The sequence below is a fragment of the Peromyscus eremicus genome, unplaced genomic scaffold (assembly GCF_949786415.1).
Source record: "Peromyscus eremicus unplaced genomic scaffold, PerEre_H2_v1 PerEre#2#unplaced_240, whole genome shotgun sequence".
In the NCBI taxonomy this organism is placed as follows: domain Eukaryota; kingdom Metazoa; phylum Chordata; class Mammalia; order Rodentia; family Cricetidae; genus Peromyscus; species Peromyscus eremicus.
In genome coordinates this window covers 243,611-260,571 of record NW_026734476.1, presented here as the reverse complement: position 1 = coordinate 260,571, position 16,961 = coordinate 243,611, and the positions used below count along the sequence as shown (strand labels likewise).

General features: G+C 44.3%; 1 long non-coding RNA gene across 1 annotated transcript; it reads left to right on the top strand.

Annotated features, from left to right (window-relative positions):
• The first annotated feature begins 769 nt into the window (after nucleotides 1-769).
• Nucleotides 770-8,494, top strand: LOC131901725 (uncharacterized). Its single transcript, XR_009376855.1, has 6 exons — nucleotides 770-1,521; nucleotides 1,841-2,109; nucleotides 5,113-5,190; nucleotides 5,510-5,863; nucleotides 6,688-6,742; nucleotides 8,402-8,494. It is a non-coding gene; the product is annotated as an uncharacterized LOC131901725 (long non-coding RNA).
• The last annotated feature ends 8,467 nt before the right edge of the window (nucleotides 8,495-16,961 follow it).

The following is a 16,961-nucleotide window of genomic DNA, read 5'->3' as shown; positions in this document are numbered from 1 at the left end:
AATTCCGCCAGCAGGTCCCTGTGCTTCCCTGGAAATGGAGTCGGGCTGGCTAGGGAAGGGCTCCCGCCTGGGTCCCCCAGGACCAAAGCGGTTCTCTGGCCCACTCCATGACCCAGGAGAGCTGGAGGAGGAAGCAGGGTTCAGGTGACCAGCTCCAGGCAGGCGACACGAGGCTTGGCTTGCGGGTCACTGAAGCACAGCCTCCCGGATCCTACTGCCGCCATGTCTGGCAGCCTCAGAGGACCTCTCCGCAGGGGATTGTGCAGCCTGGGCTGCATTGGTGTCCTTGTGGGGAAATTTAGCCCCAGAGTGCCAACCCACCTGCCCTTACCTTGGTGCACAAGACCACCCAGGGAACCCCTAACTTTTTTTAGCCTCCCTAGCAGTATCCACAGCTCACTTCCGGAGACCACACAAACTCTGCCCTGCGCCTTTGGGAGGTTTTCAGGGTCTCAGGCCTGGTTGCTGGTAGCCACTGTGGCCAAATGTCTGTCATCCATTTAACTCCTCCTGCCATCCCCTCTCCTCTCTGGCTGCCAGGCCTTCTCTCTGGCTTGCCTTTTGTTCCTTTTACAAATGGCCTTCCACTTGAGGTGTGCTACAGGTGGAATTCAGGGACTGGGACCTGTCAGAAAAGGTTCCTGCTCCAGAGCCACATCCCCAGAATCCAACGATTGGTCTGGGACCCCCCCCCATCATCATCCTATGCAAGCTGGCAGTGTGTACCCAGTGATCCAGAGCTTAAGGCAGTGTGGTGGCTCAGGGTGAATCCCAGTAGAAGCATCCAGAGCAGGGTTTGGTCTCAGGGGTGCTCACAAACAGGCCAGGCAGGACTTAGGTACCATGGAGGCCAGGTTTCACGGCCCTTGCCTCCCCTGAGAAGCTTCTTCTCTGTCATGCAGGACACACATGCAGGCCGAATACTCCTTCCTGTGTTCTCCTGCTTAGCTCACCTTTGCCTTAAACCAGGTAGAACCCCCAGGATCAAAGGTCGAAAAGCCCCTTGTCCTGCACTGCCCTGTCCAGACACCATCTCAACAGGAAGAATACTTGGAGAAGGCTCTGAAATTAACAGAGGGCAGTATGTGGAGTCCTAGACCTGCTGTGTGTGTGTGTGTGTGTGTGTGTGTGTGTGTGTGTGTGTGTATTGGGTGTTTGTGAGTGCCTGGGTTTATTGTGGTGTAGTCCTGTTTGGGTCCATAAGAGGTGTCTGAGAGGCACAGTATATAAGAGTTATTGTGGTCAGGTCCAGGTTGATGGGGAAGGACAGGTTGGCATGTAGGGGAAGCCTTTTAGGGCTCCATCCTTCAGCTCCAGCTCAGGTGAGCACAATGTTTGGAGTGGTGCATTTTGTTTGTGGGTTGGAGCTCAGGGGCGTGCTGGGGTGTGTGTGTGCTGCAGGCATCCTGGTGTTAAGAGTGAGAATTGCTTCTTGTCCCTCAGCTTCTATGTTGCCTGTCCTTGGTCAGCTTGAATCTCTTGAGAGAGCTGAGTCCTGTGTGTGCCTAGGCCCTGCCACAGGTAGGTAGGTGTCCACAGAGGATACAGAGAGTTCCATGCCTGACAGGGTCTTGAGGAAGTTAGAGAACAGAAAGAGAAGTTTCCTGAGTGGTGCCTGGTATTTGGTGTAGGGTAGGGTCGGGAGGTGGGAGGTGAGGGGTGGGAGGTGGATGGCTGTGCAGAGGAGAGAGATTGTGACAGAGGTGGAGGTAGGTCAGAATGGTTGCCTGGTGCTGCCTAGGAGACTGTTAAGGTGGGGGCCTGAGCCCAGGGTTTGGTAAGCAAGAGGGCAGGTGGGTGCAATGTTTCTTCTTTTTATGTTTCCTTGTCCCCACCTCAGGGCCGTGGATGGCCTGCCTGTTGAGGCGAGTTTATGGATGTCCCTGGCCCCCAGTGGTCCCTGCTTTGGATGATTTGGGGCAATTCCATCTGAATGCACATCACTACCAAGTCCAAGGTTTTGGAAGGAAGCCCTTCTCCTCTCCCATCTCAAGATTACACCATGGGACCCTGGAAGAGGGGACTCAGGCCCCTGTCCCTGGATCCTTGACCAGTGCACACTGCTGCCTGCCTTTTCCTTGTGTCCATCCGTGAACAGCCTTCTGCCAGGTGAGAAGCCGGTGCTGGGCCTAGGGTCCCATTGAGTTGGGTGGTCGTCTCCCTTTGTTGTCACACTTCCCCGTGTGCTCTCGGTTCAGGGACTCCACCACTCCACTGCCCTAGCAGGACCGGGTTCAGCCTGGGAGGACCATCTTGTCTGGCCACCTTGACCTGGAAGCTTGGGTCAGCAGACCCAAGGCCATCCTGGCAGCTGTACTGGTCACCCTGGTGGGTGGAGTCATGTAGACAGCCAGTGGATGTGTGTTTGTGTGTGTGTGTGTGTGTGTGTGTGTGTGTGTGTGTGTGTGTGTGTGTGTTTCTGTGTGTTTGTGTGTCTGGGGTGAGGGCGGGGTGAGTCCAGGGATGCAGCTGTGAGAATACCCTGGTTTGCCTGCTAGGGGGAGATGCTCAGCCCCTGGACCCCAAACCCATGAATATGTTTGTGAGGCTCCTCCCCTATAGTTCAGATTGGCATGTGGTTTGTAGAGGACTCCCTTAGGGTCTGGCTCAGGCTCTCCAGTGTGCCTGCTCTCACATCCACACAGTCCCCACTTGGCCCCCTACATGACACCCTCCACCACCTGCCCCCTCTCCCCACACCCCACTATACCCTCAGGTAGGGCCTTCAGGGGCTGGCACAAAGCCAGTGTCTCAGGGCAGTGCAGTGCTTGGAGGAAACAGTGGAGGAACCAGTTAAGGTCCGTGAGCCCCATCTACACACCACATCCCCACCTGCTGAACACCCTCCGATCCCTAGCAGCAGCCCTAGAGCGGCACGTCTGGCCGGTCCTAGCCTACGTGGTTGGCCTCCATCTTGGAGCTTTGTAGACTAGCTTTGGCTTTTTTATTTTTTCTTTAGCTTTGCCAATGGCGGAAGGGGTGCACCCTTCTGCCTTGGCCCTTGGCATTCTCGGTGCACTGCTGCCATCATGCGGATTCAGTTTGCCAATTCCGCCAGCAGGTCCCTGTGCTTCCCTGGAAAGGGAGGCCGGTCGGCTAGGGAAGGGCTCCCGCCTGGGTCCTCCAGGACCAAAGCGGTTCTCTTGCCCGCTCCATGACCCAGGAGAGCTGGAGGAGGAAGCAGAGTCCAGGGGACCAGCTCTGGGCGGGCGCCAAGTAGCTGGCTTGGGGTTCACGGACGCACAGCCTCCCCGGGTCCTGTGGCTGCCATGTCTGGGAGCAGGAGAGGACCTCTCCGCAGGGGATTGTGCAGTCTGGGCTTCATGGGGGTCGTTTTGGGCAAATTTCCTACCCGTGTGCCAGACAGCCTGCCTTTACCGTGGTTCACAAGGCCACCCAGGGACCCCCTAGCTTTTGTCTGAACCTCCCAAGCAGTACCCACAGCTCACTTCCGGAGACCACACAAACTCTGCCCTGCATCTCTGGGAGGTGCTCAGGGTCTCAGGCCTGGTTGCTAGCCACCTTGGCCAAATGTCTGTCATCCATTTAACTCCTCCTGACATCTCTCTCCTCTCTGTCTGCCAGGCCTTCTCTCTGGCTTGCCTTTTGTTCCTTTGACAGGGTTTCCCTTTGAGCTGTGCTACAGGTGGAATTCAGGGACTGGGACCTGTCCAAAAAGGTTCCTGCTGCAGAGCCCCATCCCATGATCCCTACATGTGGTTTGCCAGCCCCGCCCCCCCATCCTCATCCTATGCAAGCTGGTTGTGTGTACCCAGTAAGGCAGTGTGCTGGCTCAAAGTGAATCCCAGTAGAAGCATCGACATTGGTGTGCTCACAAAGAGGCCAGGCAGAACTTAGGTACCATGGTGGCCAGGGTTCATGGTCCCTGCCTCCCCTGACAAGCTTCCTCTGGGTCTCTCAGGACAACCATGCAGACAGCATACTCCTTCCTGTGTTCTCCTGCCTAGCTCACTTTCCTTAAACCACGGAGAACTCCCAGGGTCAGAAGTTGGAAAGCCCTTTGTCCTGCACTTCCCTGTCCAGACATCATCTCAACAGGAAGAGTACTTGGAGAAGGCTCTGAAATTAACAGAGGGTACTATCTGGAGTCTTAGAATTGCTGTGTGTGTGTGTGTGTGTGTGTGTGTGTGTGTGTGTGTGTGTGTGTGTGTGTGTGTCTTTTGAATGTTTCTGAGTGCCTGGGTTAATGTGGTGTAGTCCAGTTTGGATCCATAAGAGGTGGCTGAGAGGCACAGTATATAAGAGTTATGGTGGTCAGATACAGGTTGATGGGGAAGGACAGGTTGGCATGTAGGGAAGCCTTTTAGGGCGCCATCCTTCAGCTCCAGCTCAGGTGAGCACAAGGTTTGGAGTGGTGCATCCTGTGTTAGGTTTGGGTCTCAGGCGCATGTTGTGGCATGGTGGATAAGAGCATTGTGTAGGAATCATCAAAGGTGTCAGGACAGTCCTTTGGAGTGGCGTGGCAAGCATGTATGGGAAGTCAGGGCCTCCACCCAAACCCCCAGCAACAGGAAGCTCCCCTTTTAGCCTCAGGACATGTCTTCAGGAAGCTTTGCAGAGAGGGAGAGTTGGAAGAGCATAGACAGGCTTGTCTCCAGGTGCTAGGGAGGGTGATTTTCTTCTAGGCTCAATGATGGAAGATGTCAGCCATGAACAGGAGGTCCTCTGGAGACTTTCAGTGCTCATGAGAAGGAAGGCTTCCTGTTGGGGAGTGCAAAGCATTTCCCAACTCATCATGGCCTAGCTACCCTGGATACCAGGGTTGGGACTGTACATAGGAGTGAGGCCTAGAGAAAGACAGAGATAGAGGTAGAGGTGGAGGTAGAGGAGGATAGATAAATGAGAGAGAGAGAAAGTGAGGCGAGAACAAATGAGAATCTTTTGTTGTGTTGTTGGTGTTTTTTTCATGCAGGCTGTTGGGAGGACCCACTGTCTATGGACACTTTTTTCTGTTCCATGGATCTGTGCCCCTGGAGGGAATTTTGTGTGATGACACCGGGAATGTTGTGGGAAATCCATAAGGACAGACAGGGTGGGTGTGTGCTGCAGGCATCCTGGTGTTAAGAGTGAGAATTGCTTCTTGTCCCTCAGCTTCTATGTTACCTGTCCTCAGTCCACTTGAATCTCTTGAGAGAGCTGAATCCTGTGTGTGCCTAGGCCCTGCCACAGGTAGATGGGTGTCCACAGAGAATACAGAGAGTTCCATGCCTAATAGGGTCTTGAGGAAATTAGAGAACAGAAAGAGAAGTTTCCTGAGTAGTGCCTGGTATTTGGTGTAGGGTAGGGTCGGGAGGTGGGAGGTTAGGGGTGGGAGGTGGAGGTCTGTGCAGAGCAGAGGGATTGTGACAGAGCTGGAGGTAGGTCAGAATGGTTGCCTGGTGCTGCCTAGGAGACGGTTAAGGTGGGGGCCTGGGCCCAAGGTTTGGTAGGCAAGAGGGCAGGTGAGTGCAATGTTTCTTCTTTTGATGTGTCCTTGTCTCCACCTCAGGGACCTGGACGATCTGCCTTTTGAGACAAGGTTGTTGATGTCCTGTGCCCCCGGTGGACCCTGCTTCTGGTGATGTGGGGCAGCATCCACTTGAATGCTCTTCACCACGAAGCCCAAGATTTTGGAAGGAAGCCCTTCTCCTCTCCTATCTCAATATGAGACCATCAGTCCATGGGCAGTAGTCTCCCCTGGTGTCACAACTTTCTGTGTGCTCTTGGTTCTGGGACACCACCACCCCACTGCTCTAGCAGGTCCGGGGGCAGCCTTGGAGGCCCCTTCTTTGCTCGCCGCCTTGACCTGGAAGCTTGGGTCAGCAGACCTAAGGCCATCCTGGCAGCTGTACTGCTCACCCTGGTAGGTGGAGTCTTGTAGACTGCTGCTGGATCTCTGAAACGTGCTATGTGTGTGTGTGTGTGTGTGTGTGTGTGTGTGTGTGTGTGTGTGTCTGTGTCTGTATGTGTATGTATCTGTGTTTGTGTGCACATGTGTGAAGGACCTCATGTAGAGGTTCAAGGACAACTTTCAAGAGTCAGTTCTGTCCTTCCACCCTGGGACTTGGCGCTTACACTATGGTTGTTGGGCTAGCACAGCAAACTCCTTTACTTGCTAAGCTTTTTGTTGCCTTGTGTTTCTTCATTTTTGTCAGTGTTATGGTTTGTGGGGGTCAGGGGTTTTCAAGAGGGGACATACAGGTCAGGGATCATTTCTGAATTTAGTAATATTTTAAAAGTCCATCCCAAAGGTAAATAACTTAGCATCCTTGGTGTAGTAGACGAATGGAACTAAAGACTCCAATTTTCAGTCAAGGATCAAGTCTCCTTTAGATTAATTTTTATGCAGTGTTATTCTAAGTAAAGTTTCCCCTGGGAACAAGTTAGAATTCTCTACTGCAGACCTACCCAGCAGTTTACATTTGAACATCATTCTTCAGGGATTCATGTACGTACTCAGTATTAAAGTACTGATATCTAATTGTTATAGAATGATAGTTACTGAGGTCACTTAATGGAGAGGAGGGGTACCATAATTGTGACTTTCATTGTGGCTGATCATCTCTTAAAGGAGAAAAACTGCTAAACCTGACTTGTAAACCCAAATACCATTGTTTAGAATAATTGTTACCGATGATAGAAGGCACCATAAGTTAGTATAAATTCTTTTCGTTTTTGTTTATACAGAAAATATTTATACAAAGATCAAGATTGTTATCCATTAAAAGTTCACATTTTAAGTGTAAGTTGATCATTAGATCGTTTCCTAGGATCCATGTAAGGGTGACGGGAAGTTTGGGGAAGAGTTTCTGTGTAAAAACAACAAGGCAGCGCTTAGGGCTGGTGGTGGGACTTGAGGGCCTATGAGGTTAGGGGGCTCTGAGAAATGCAGAGAGCAGGAAGAGAATGAATGTGAGGTCCAAGGGAGCTGATGGTTGGGATGCTTGGCCCATTGCAACTGGGCAACTTTCTCCATAAACTGGCCAAGAACGATGGTCCTCCTAAACCTTACCTAAGCTGGTTTATAAGGAAAAGACTTCATACTGAGAGGTAAAGAGGAGCCAGGGGTCTAGGGTTGACTTTGTCCTGACACTAAAAGGTACAGGTGGGAGAATAATAGACTTCTGCCTCCATCTATAGAGCAGTAATAAGCAATGCCTGCCAATGCTGGGAGTTAGGCTGTTAGAACAGAGAGCTCTATAATGCTTCCTAAGGGGACTAACTATTCTGAAGCAAGAATGAGAAGACTCAAATGCAAGGACCCCATTAAAATGTAGATCTTGCTGGCAAGCAATCAAGAGAAGATTAGCCACAATAGTGCTGGTAGCAAGTGAAAACAATGGATAGTTCCTCTTTACAAACAAGAGCATCAAGCAGCTGAGAAAACCCCTCTTGATGTTAGGAGAAAACCTCAAAGACCGTCTCTGCCTTAGAAAGCATCTGATTGAATTTCACTCTGGGGCTCCTGGTTTCAGAGTCAGCACTCAGACCATGACAGAAAAGACTAGGTAGAACGGTATGGTGGGAGAAGATGTGACAGATGTGTTCCGGGCTTAACATATCAGAAAGCAGAAAGGGGTCCAGAATCTGCGTAGGCTCTATCCTTCAAAACCCACCTCTAGTGATCTATATCCACCAGCTAGGAGACCCTGTCTTCCAAATATTCCACAGCCTCCCAAACAGCAGTACTATATGGGAACCAAGTTCTTAAACATATGAACCTGTCGGAAGCAACTTACATTCAAGTCGCAGCATTCACATTTATTTATATCAGTGTGGATGCATACATATTTATTCTATACTTTGTGTTATCATTCAAAATGTCTATATTCATTTTATTGTGTATATTGCTGCAATTTCATAGAGACTTTTTTTTCTTCCTTTGGCATACCTCCATCCTTGTAGGTGTGTGTGTTGGGGGGGTCAATATTTTGGAGAATAGTATGTCAATGTTTGGCATGGTATGGTGTTGTCACACCATTTCTAAAGTGGCATTCTTATTTTGCATTTCTATTAGAAATGGTTGTGTGTCCCTGTTGCTATGTGTCTTAACAAGCAACTAACACAATATTTTAAAAAAGATGACCATTTCTTTTCATTTTTGTGTCCTAGTACTGGAATTCAAGACCAGACGCTTGTATATGCAAGATATACTGTCTGATTTTTGGTTTTGTTTGTCAAGTTGGGAAGAAGGAACATTTGTTTAAGAACTGTCTTTATTAGCTAGCCTTTGGGCATGTGTGTGGGACATCTTCTTGACTGCTGATTGATAGAGGAAAGGTCTAGCCCACTGTGAGTGGTCCCTTGCTTAGGTAGGTGGACATAGGCTATATAAGAAAGGTAGCATAGTAAGGCAGAGCAGAAGCCAGCAAGCAACATTCATTCATATTCTCTGCTTCAGATTCGGCCTCCAGATTTCTGTCCTCAAACTCCTGCCTTGACTTCCTTCCACAGTGGACTGTCACCTGTAAGCCAAATAAACCCTTTCCCAGAATTGTTTTGGTCTGTGCTTTGTCACAGCAGTAGAGAAACAAGCTGCCACACCAGGGAACCATTTTGCCACTGTTCTCCAGGCTCTGCATTGGCATTTTGTTTTCTTGTTATACATTTTATTCTTTAAGACAATATTTAAATTCATACTTTGATCATGATTTCCCCATCCCACAAGTCCTTCCAAATCCTCTACCCTTCCCTACCCATCCAACTTTAAATGCTTTCTCAAAACAAACAAACAAACAAACAAACAAATAAATAAACAAAAACCAATTCTTAGAAAGTATGTAGTTATACTTGGTTTCAATTTTATGGCTTTACTTTGAGAAGATACTAATTTTAGATTGCCACTTTTTCTAACATACTGTATTTTATCATCATTATTTCCACAAGTATCTTATTTTTAAACTTTTGTTTCAGTAGAGCTAAAGCTTATCAGAAATTTGCTCTTATTTATAAATCCCTTTAATTTGTTAAATGAGTCCTCTTTACATACTTTAAGAAGGAATTGCATTTTAATGAGAGACAGAAAGTGAGTGGATTAGGATGGGATGGAGGTTGGGAGAAAAATGGGAGAAGAAGAGGGTGGGGAAATCTTAATCAGGATATATTATATGAAAAAATGGTTTCAATAAAATAAAGGACGAAAAAAAGGAAGAAAAAAGACAACATACAGATGGGCTGAAACACTGAAGAGGTGATGTTCCTAAAATGAATCCTAATCACTTTATCGTCTGTCTCCAGTACTGTATGGATTCTTAAAAATGGATTGTAGTTGTAAGTTGGCCTTTCCCAGTGGATCCTTCAACATTTAACTACTTCAGAGAAGAAAACAGAGGTACTTGTCTGAAACTGAAGGTCCCTTAGGAAGCTTGAGTTCAAAGTGATTGCTACTGTGATGGCGCTGACATGTGGAACTGCAGATAGGGAAACTTCCCTCGCTCCTCCCTTCCAGCTCTTGCCCCCTCACCTGGCCTTTCTGTCCTCATGATGTATCCCAGAATGTTACAGAGCAGCAAGGCAGTGCTACAGCAGCCCGGATTGGGAGGTCAAGTCTCCTATCCTCCAAGTCTATGTGTCAAACAATCTTCTGCTCAAGTAGGTTTCTGTGTCTGTTTGTTCCTTTGGGGATGCTTTCCCCTTTGTTTGTTGGTCCTATTCTGATGTGTTAGTTGTTTTATTTTAGTTTTCTATATTTCATTTTATTATTATCCCCTAGATGTCTGTTTTCTAATGAGAGACAAAAAGTGGGTGGATTGAATGAGAAAGAGGTGGGAAGAAACTGGGAGGATTATGTAGACGAAATTCTAAGGGGTCTTATTAAAAAAGAACAGGGAGCCAAATGTAGGGGTGAAAGCCTCAGGGATCAGAGAAATAGTGAGAGCCACCAACCACCTTACCTCACCAGCTCTGTAGCTTCCAAAATGCCATGACTTCCTGTCTACCCAGGCTTTTATTGCCCTGCTCTTCTGCCCTCTCATTGACTCTTAGCCCAGCTAGCTCACTTGCTTGTTACTGCCTACGTGTACAGACCTCCAGGGTCTCTATGGTTGGTACTGGAATTAAAGATGTGAGCCACCACGCTTGTATCTGTTCCCTAGTGTGACCTTGAACACACAGAGACCCTGCCTGCCAAGTGATCGGATTAAGGGCGTGTGCTACCACTGCCTGACTTTTGTGTTTACTTAAAACAGCTTGCTATTTCCTGTGATCTCCAGGCAAACTTTATTAACATGCAAATAAAATATCACCACATTTCAGCACAAATAAAATATCACGACAGGATTAGAGGGAGGAGAAACATTAATCAGGATATACTATGTGAGAAAAAGATCCAATTTCAATAAATGGGAAATATATACATATATTTATGGGGGAAAAAGAAGGATATTCTTTGGATTCATGTATATCTAAAAATATTTGGCTTTCTATTTAAGCAACACTTGCAACATATTGTGTTTTAAAGATTGCCTTGTTCATTCATGATTAGTGCTTCTAGATGAAGATTTGAGGTTAATATGATCTCCTTCTACATGTATGATTTTGGTCGGTTTCAATATATATTTTTTGTGCCTTGTAAATCAATAAATTTATTGTTCAATATCATTTTTCATAGCATGCCATGTGTTTTTTGATCAAGTGTTTTAAAACATCAAATAAATCATATATCCTTTGATCCAATTTGATATTTGGTTCAAATAATCAAACATGTTGAAACTAAGGAAACTGTCTAACACAGATTTGAGTAATTTTTGTTCCATTTTGCCCTGTCCCTTTTTCTGGAAAATCAATATGTATTGGATCTCCTATTTCTATCTTACAACATTAAGTTCCTATGTCTTTTATATTTTTCTTTCATTTTTATATTGCTTTTCTCCAACCAATCTCCCCTTTCTCCTTCTCTCTTTCTATAATCCAATCTACCTCTCATGATCTTAGTTATGTCTTTTCTCCTTTATGCTATCTTCGTTAATATCTGTTTCTGTTTGTCTGTCTCCTTTTCATTTTTTCCTGAGCTCTCTGATATCATTTCAAAATTTTCTATTGTTTTAACATTTCTTGAGCAATTTAATTTTGTTCTGAGTGTGTGTGTATGTGTGTGTGTGCAATTTATGTCAATGCATTTTTCCCATGAACTTTTAAAAATTATTAGCAATGTGTTTGGTCATTATTTGACTTTATTGCAGTGCAATTTGTTTCTTTGAGTAGGTCCTATCCATCATGCTATTTATTTCCCCCTTTCTTGCCTTTGTTTCCACTTGTAGCATATGTGCATATGCATTGGTTCCATTTAAATTCTTTAGAGTAGCTCTTCCTAGACCAGTTATCTGTGTGAATACACAGGGTACAGAGGCCAGGATAGAGCTCTAAGCCAGCAGAATTCTCTGGACTCAGAGTGAAGACCTATAGAGTACCAGCCTTTTGTGTCAGGGTGTGTGCTTAACTGCCTTCTAGTATATAGCATCTTTCTCCTCTTTCTTGTCTATTTCTTGTCTTTCTATATTGAAGAGACCGGAAAGTTGGAAGAGCTGCTGCAAGCCGCAAAAATACATGAAGAAGGATTTCACCTGATTATGACAAGCTAATACCTGGAAGAAGCCAAGGGCCTTCCAGAGGTCAAGCTGAGGCTCAAGGAGTCTTGGTGACACTGGCTTTTGATTGTAAGCCATTTCCTGCTATGAATTTCTCATGTGCTATTGTAGCTTTTCCATCATTCTTTGGGTACAATTTCCCCTCTATTAAAGGGATATTTAGATAACCTTCTGGGCAGTAACAGCCAGGATTCCTAATTTCAGGCCTTTCTGTAATTATTATCATAAGCAGCATCTGGCCAGGACCATCCCCAGATGGATGAAAATATCTTATCCTAGATACCTCTGTACTCTTTAAGAATAGAATTAAGCATCTAGACTATCTGTTTGAGAAGGCCTGGCAGATGTGCTAATTAAGTTTAACCTTCTCCTTTCCAAAATCTTACCTCTAGTTTTAGATCCACCCTTAAGAATTAACTCAGAACTAAAGGGTTCCAACTTACAGGTACATCTAGCTGTGATGAAAGTTGCCTAGTCAAGTTGCCTATCGACCGAGCATACTTGCCAGAAACTGTGGGAGCAGAGATATCTTGGAGAGATAAGAGTCAAAGAGATAAAAGGGCAGTTTTATTTTCAGAGAAGGACTAGATTTAAAAGAGAAAAGAGAATGGAAGAACTAGATTGGTAAGAACTGGAGAGGAACAAATTGAGATGGGAAAGAACTGGATTGAAGGGCTAGAAGAGAGTAATAGAGGAACAAGATGGAAGATGAGGAAGAGCCAGATGGGGAAGAACAAGATGAGGAGGAACAAGATGAGAAAGGAGGAGATGGGAGAGGAGCTGAAATGATGAAGAACTAGATGGATGAGGACCTAGATGGGGCAGAACTAAGATAAGAGAATTAAGAGAGAGCTTAGAGGTCAGCAGGTAAATGTAGAGAGAAATCAGGCAAGAAAGGAGCTAGGCATGAGAGCAGAACGGAAGCTGTGTAGACAGAATTTTATCCCAGAGGAATAAGGTAGACAGACAAAAGAGCTCGATGTACTTAGATTCTTTGCCCCAAAATAATTCTCGCCATTCATAGCTTCTCTTATGGGCCCCTGGGAAGACGATTATTAAGGCTGGTCCTTAGTAATATTCAAGAAAAAGCATTTCCAATCTCGTTGACATTTTGTTAATAAGACAGGAGACATACAAAGTAAACAGAAAGCAGAAGTATTTAATTTTTCTTAGTATTGACTGAAATGTTTAGCTTTTAGAGAGGCAACATTCAAATTCTCACATGACTATTCTACTTCAGTGAATCAGCCATTGAAACAACTCTCTCCCTCTCTCCCGCTCACTCTTTTTGGGAATACTGTCATCTGCTTTAAGCTTTCCATCTCTTTAGAAATTCTCTCTTCACTATTTCATAATCTCAGCTACTCTCTGATATTTCTTAAACTTAGGAAGTCTTCACTGGATGTGTTGCATACTCTAGACTTGTTATGGACAAAGTGTAGACAGCAATCTATTTGTCCTTTTGTCTATGCTTGTTCTCTGGAGCCAGAGATATCTATATATCTTCTCTTGTTGCAGGATATTTGATCACACTGTGACACTCTTAGACTATGTTAATAGTGTTAACATTAAATGAGGGGGTGGAACCAGTGGCTAACTGACTGGAATTAGCCATAGAGAAGCCAGGAGTACAGATAGGGAAGTTGGACAGGACGGAGAAAGGAGGGACTTAGAACTCAAGAGCTCTCTTTGACCTGGGACATGAGAATAGAAGGTGTACTGGGTGGGTCTCTGGTAAGAAAGAGAAGGTCAGCTGGTCACTCCTCCTGTGCTTCTTTGATCCATAATGTTTTGACCCAATATCTGATCCTCGAGTTTTCATTGGTAATGGACCCATTTAGCAAAACACAACATTCTCTTATCATTTCAAGATTTTTTTGTGCTTATGGTAATACATTGTTTATGATCATTTATTCCTTCAACAAAATATCGTAAGTACTCACTATGTGTTCTACTATCTTTAAAATGTTGAGGTTATTTAAATCATCTTAATTTTCCAGAAAGTATATACTTTTCCCTATTTGCCTGGTCTTTACTCGTATGTTTAAACATTTTGTTTTCATTAAGCTATATTTAACTACAGTTTATGTTTCATATCTAATAATTCTAATGTATAATGATCCACTAGCCTAAATTTTCTATTGTCTTTTTCAGTCTTGTTTCCTAAATTAGGTAAGAATTTTTGTATATATAACATTATCATTTCTCAGAAAAAATTCAATGGAATGTTTGAGAGCTGAGAGAAAGGACATTCCTCTAAATGATTTTAGTTTTCTTCTGTGAGTCTGGAATGTATATGAATTAAATTCTTGGTTTGAGGTTTTGTGGCACAATTAAGTTAGTGTGAATTAGACTTACTCATATGTACCTGTTTGTGGTTATGAATTCTGAGGCTTTATTTTTGTACTCACTAACAAGGTTGATACTAGCAAATTTACCTGTAGTTCTCCAGGCTTCTCTCTTGGGGTTGGATTGTCCATGAGGGTTTACTTCTTAGTTTGCCTTATGCTGGAGTAAATTTTCCTGTCCTAGTCTTATGGGGGATCTTCTCTTGGGCTTTGAAGCCCTTGAATTTCCCCATAATTCTGAGAGTTAACTCAATCTCACCCAATTCTCTTGGAAGCAAGTCAGTTGAAGTTTTCAGAAATTTTACCATCATTCATTGCTTAGCCTAAATATTCTTTTGTTTTGTCAGTAAGCAGGTATCGGTGGAGACTTTAGGTTATTTTTTAGTATTTTTATGTTTTGCATTTGAAGGTTTATCCACGTCATCTAATTCTCTATCAAGACCATTGTTCTTTTTTAATCCATCAGGACACTGTTGGTTTTAGACTGCATCACCATAAGATTCACCTTGTTTGAAGTCTCACTCTGAAATATCCACCATTAATATGTTCATCAAGAAAGAACTCATTAAAGGGAGATTGATTTAACTCATCCTGTTCTCTGACAAGAGTAATTCAATAGACACAAGTACATTAATAAGTTTTGATTTATTGGCTAAATATCAAATTACCTGACATTGTTGTTCAGCAAACAGGAGTATCATAAACTCATATTAGCAAAGTTTTTTATGGACTCAAAAGAAGACAAATATCAGATTTCAGAAGCTTTCTGGTTGTAGCGACGCCCGCGTTACTACCCATTCACCATGTCCGAGCGAGAGGCTGAGGATTAAAAAGAGAGACAAGACAGAGGGTCATTCCTCTCAGTAGAATGCCCCCTATTGAAGGTGGGAGGAGGCCTTAAATACAGACTTATAGCACAGTGGAAGAACCTGGGAGGGCAAAAGTAGGCTACAGGTGTTTTACATTCTAGCATTCCACCAATATGCAGGAATGAAACCGGCAGGGAATTAGCATAGGGAGGACATCTGATCAAGGTCAGCAAGCAAGGTAACAGCTCCCCAAAAACGGGGGCCAGGGCCCAACATCTGGTTACTGTGTTCCAAATTAATTTCTGTCTTTTCTAGGTAAAACAAAACAAAACAAACCAAAAGCCCCCTATAAAAAACCCAAACCCAAAACAAAACAAAAAATAAGGTCAATGTTGGAATAATCAGTCTGAATTCTAATCAATGAAAGTATCTGAACTCAACTCTGAACTCTGGATTCCTATTCCATTGTTTATACTACTTTGCATCTGAGGCAGTCTGTGGGAATTGCTTCATCCGCCATGTGGGTCCCAGGGATTGAACTCAGGTCATGAGGCTTGGCAGCAGGTGGGGGATTTGTAGCTTAAGTTTTTCTGCCTGGCCCACAGTCAGGACAAATCTCTCTCACCTGCCAGTCCCACAGCCACTCAGACCCGACCAAGTAAACACAGAGACTTATATTGGTTACAAACTGTATGGCCATGGCAGGCTTCTTGCTAACTGTTCTTAAGCTTAAATTAATCCATTTCTATAAGTCTATACCTTTCCACATGGCTCGTGGCTTACCGGCATCTTCACATGCTATTTGTCATCGTGGTGGCTGGCAGTGTCTCTCTGACTCAGCCTTCCACTTCCTAGCTTTATTCTCCTCCTTGTCCCGCCTACACTTCCTGCCTAGCCAATGGCCAATCAGTGTTTTATTTATTGACTAATTAGCAACACACTTGAAAAACAGACCATCCCACAGCAGGGATTGTGTGCCCAGCTCCCACTTCCATGCTGGGATTTGGTCTGCCTTGGGCTTGCACAGGTTTGTTTTCTTTTTCATGGTGTTGCAGTTTGTGTGAGTTCATATGTGCATCTGCCCTACTGTGTCCAGATGTTCCTTGTATTCCTCCACCACCTCAGATTATTATACTCTTTCTTTGTCCTCTTCCTCAATGATCTCTGAACTTTGTGATGGTAGGATGAGGTACATAGGTTCCCTTTAGGGCTGAGCATTCTTCTGTCTCTTATTCTCTGCACCTTGGCCAGTTGTGGGCCACGATGTTAACCACCATTTACTGTAAATCAAAGCTCCTTAAATGAGGGATAAGAGATACATTGATCTATGGCTGTAATGATGAGTCACTTTAATACTATGTCCATTTAGCAGCATGATAGTGGTAAGTTCTCCCCTAGGGCCTATGACTGCTAGCTGTATGTTCTTGGTCTGATAACTGTGCTAGTATGGGTTTCATCTTGTGGAGAGGAACTCAAATCCAATCAAATATGGTTGGTTACACCAATACTGTTTGAGCTACTATTACACCAATGGCCATGTGTCAGGCTGATCATTGTTGTGGCTCATAGGTTTCATAGATAGGTGTGACTGATGATTACTGCTCTCCTTTGGTAGCTTGCATAGCACCTTCCTGCACATAGCCAGCAGGGATGAAACATTTAGGTCATTACCAACTTGATTCTGCCATGTTCTATGACTCAAATATGGGTATCTTCAGCAATAGGGTTAGTGAAAATAAAAGACCACATTGTTATGACATTACGATTTTTTCCTATTATATAAATTAATTTTAATTCATTTTACATTTTCAATATTTTAAATAAATATTTTATAAGCTTGTATTTTAAGGTACTTTAATTTTTTCACTAGTGAAATTTATTAGAATATTATGATTTTTTGCTATTATATAAATTAATTTTAAAAATTCATTTTACATTTGCCTCTATCATGCGATTAATCTTTCTTAGATGCATCACCTAGAAGTCTAATGGCTTTCAAACGTCATTTCCATTTCTAATGATGATGTTGCTGCCTGTGGCTGGAGCAATACAGTAATGCTGAAACAGCCTCTATGCAGTCCTGTTAGTGTTGTAAAGAACCTAAAAGCTGGGACCAGTAAAATCCACAGAAATTCACTCTTGCCTTTAAGAACTTCTGAAAACTGTTTTTTGTTTTAAAAAAGGGGGAGGGGAAAAAAAAAAGAAAAACAACAGGGCAG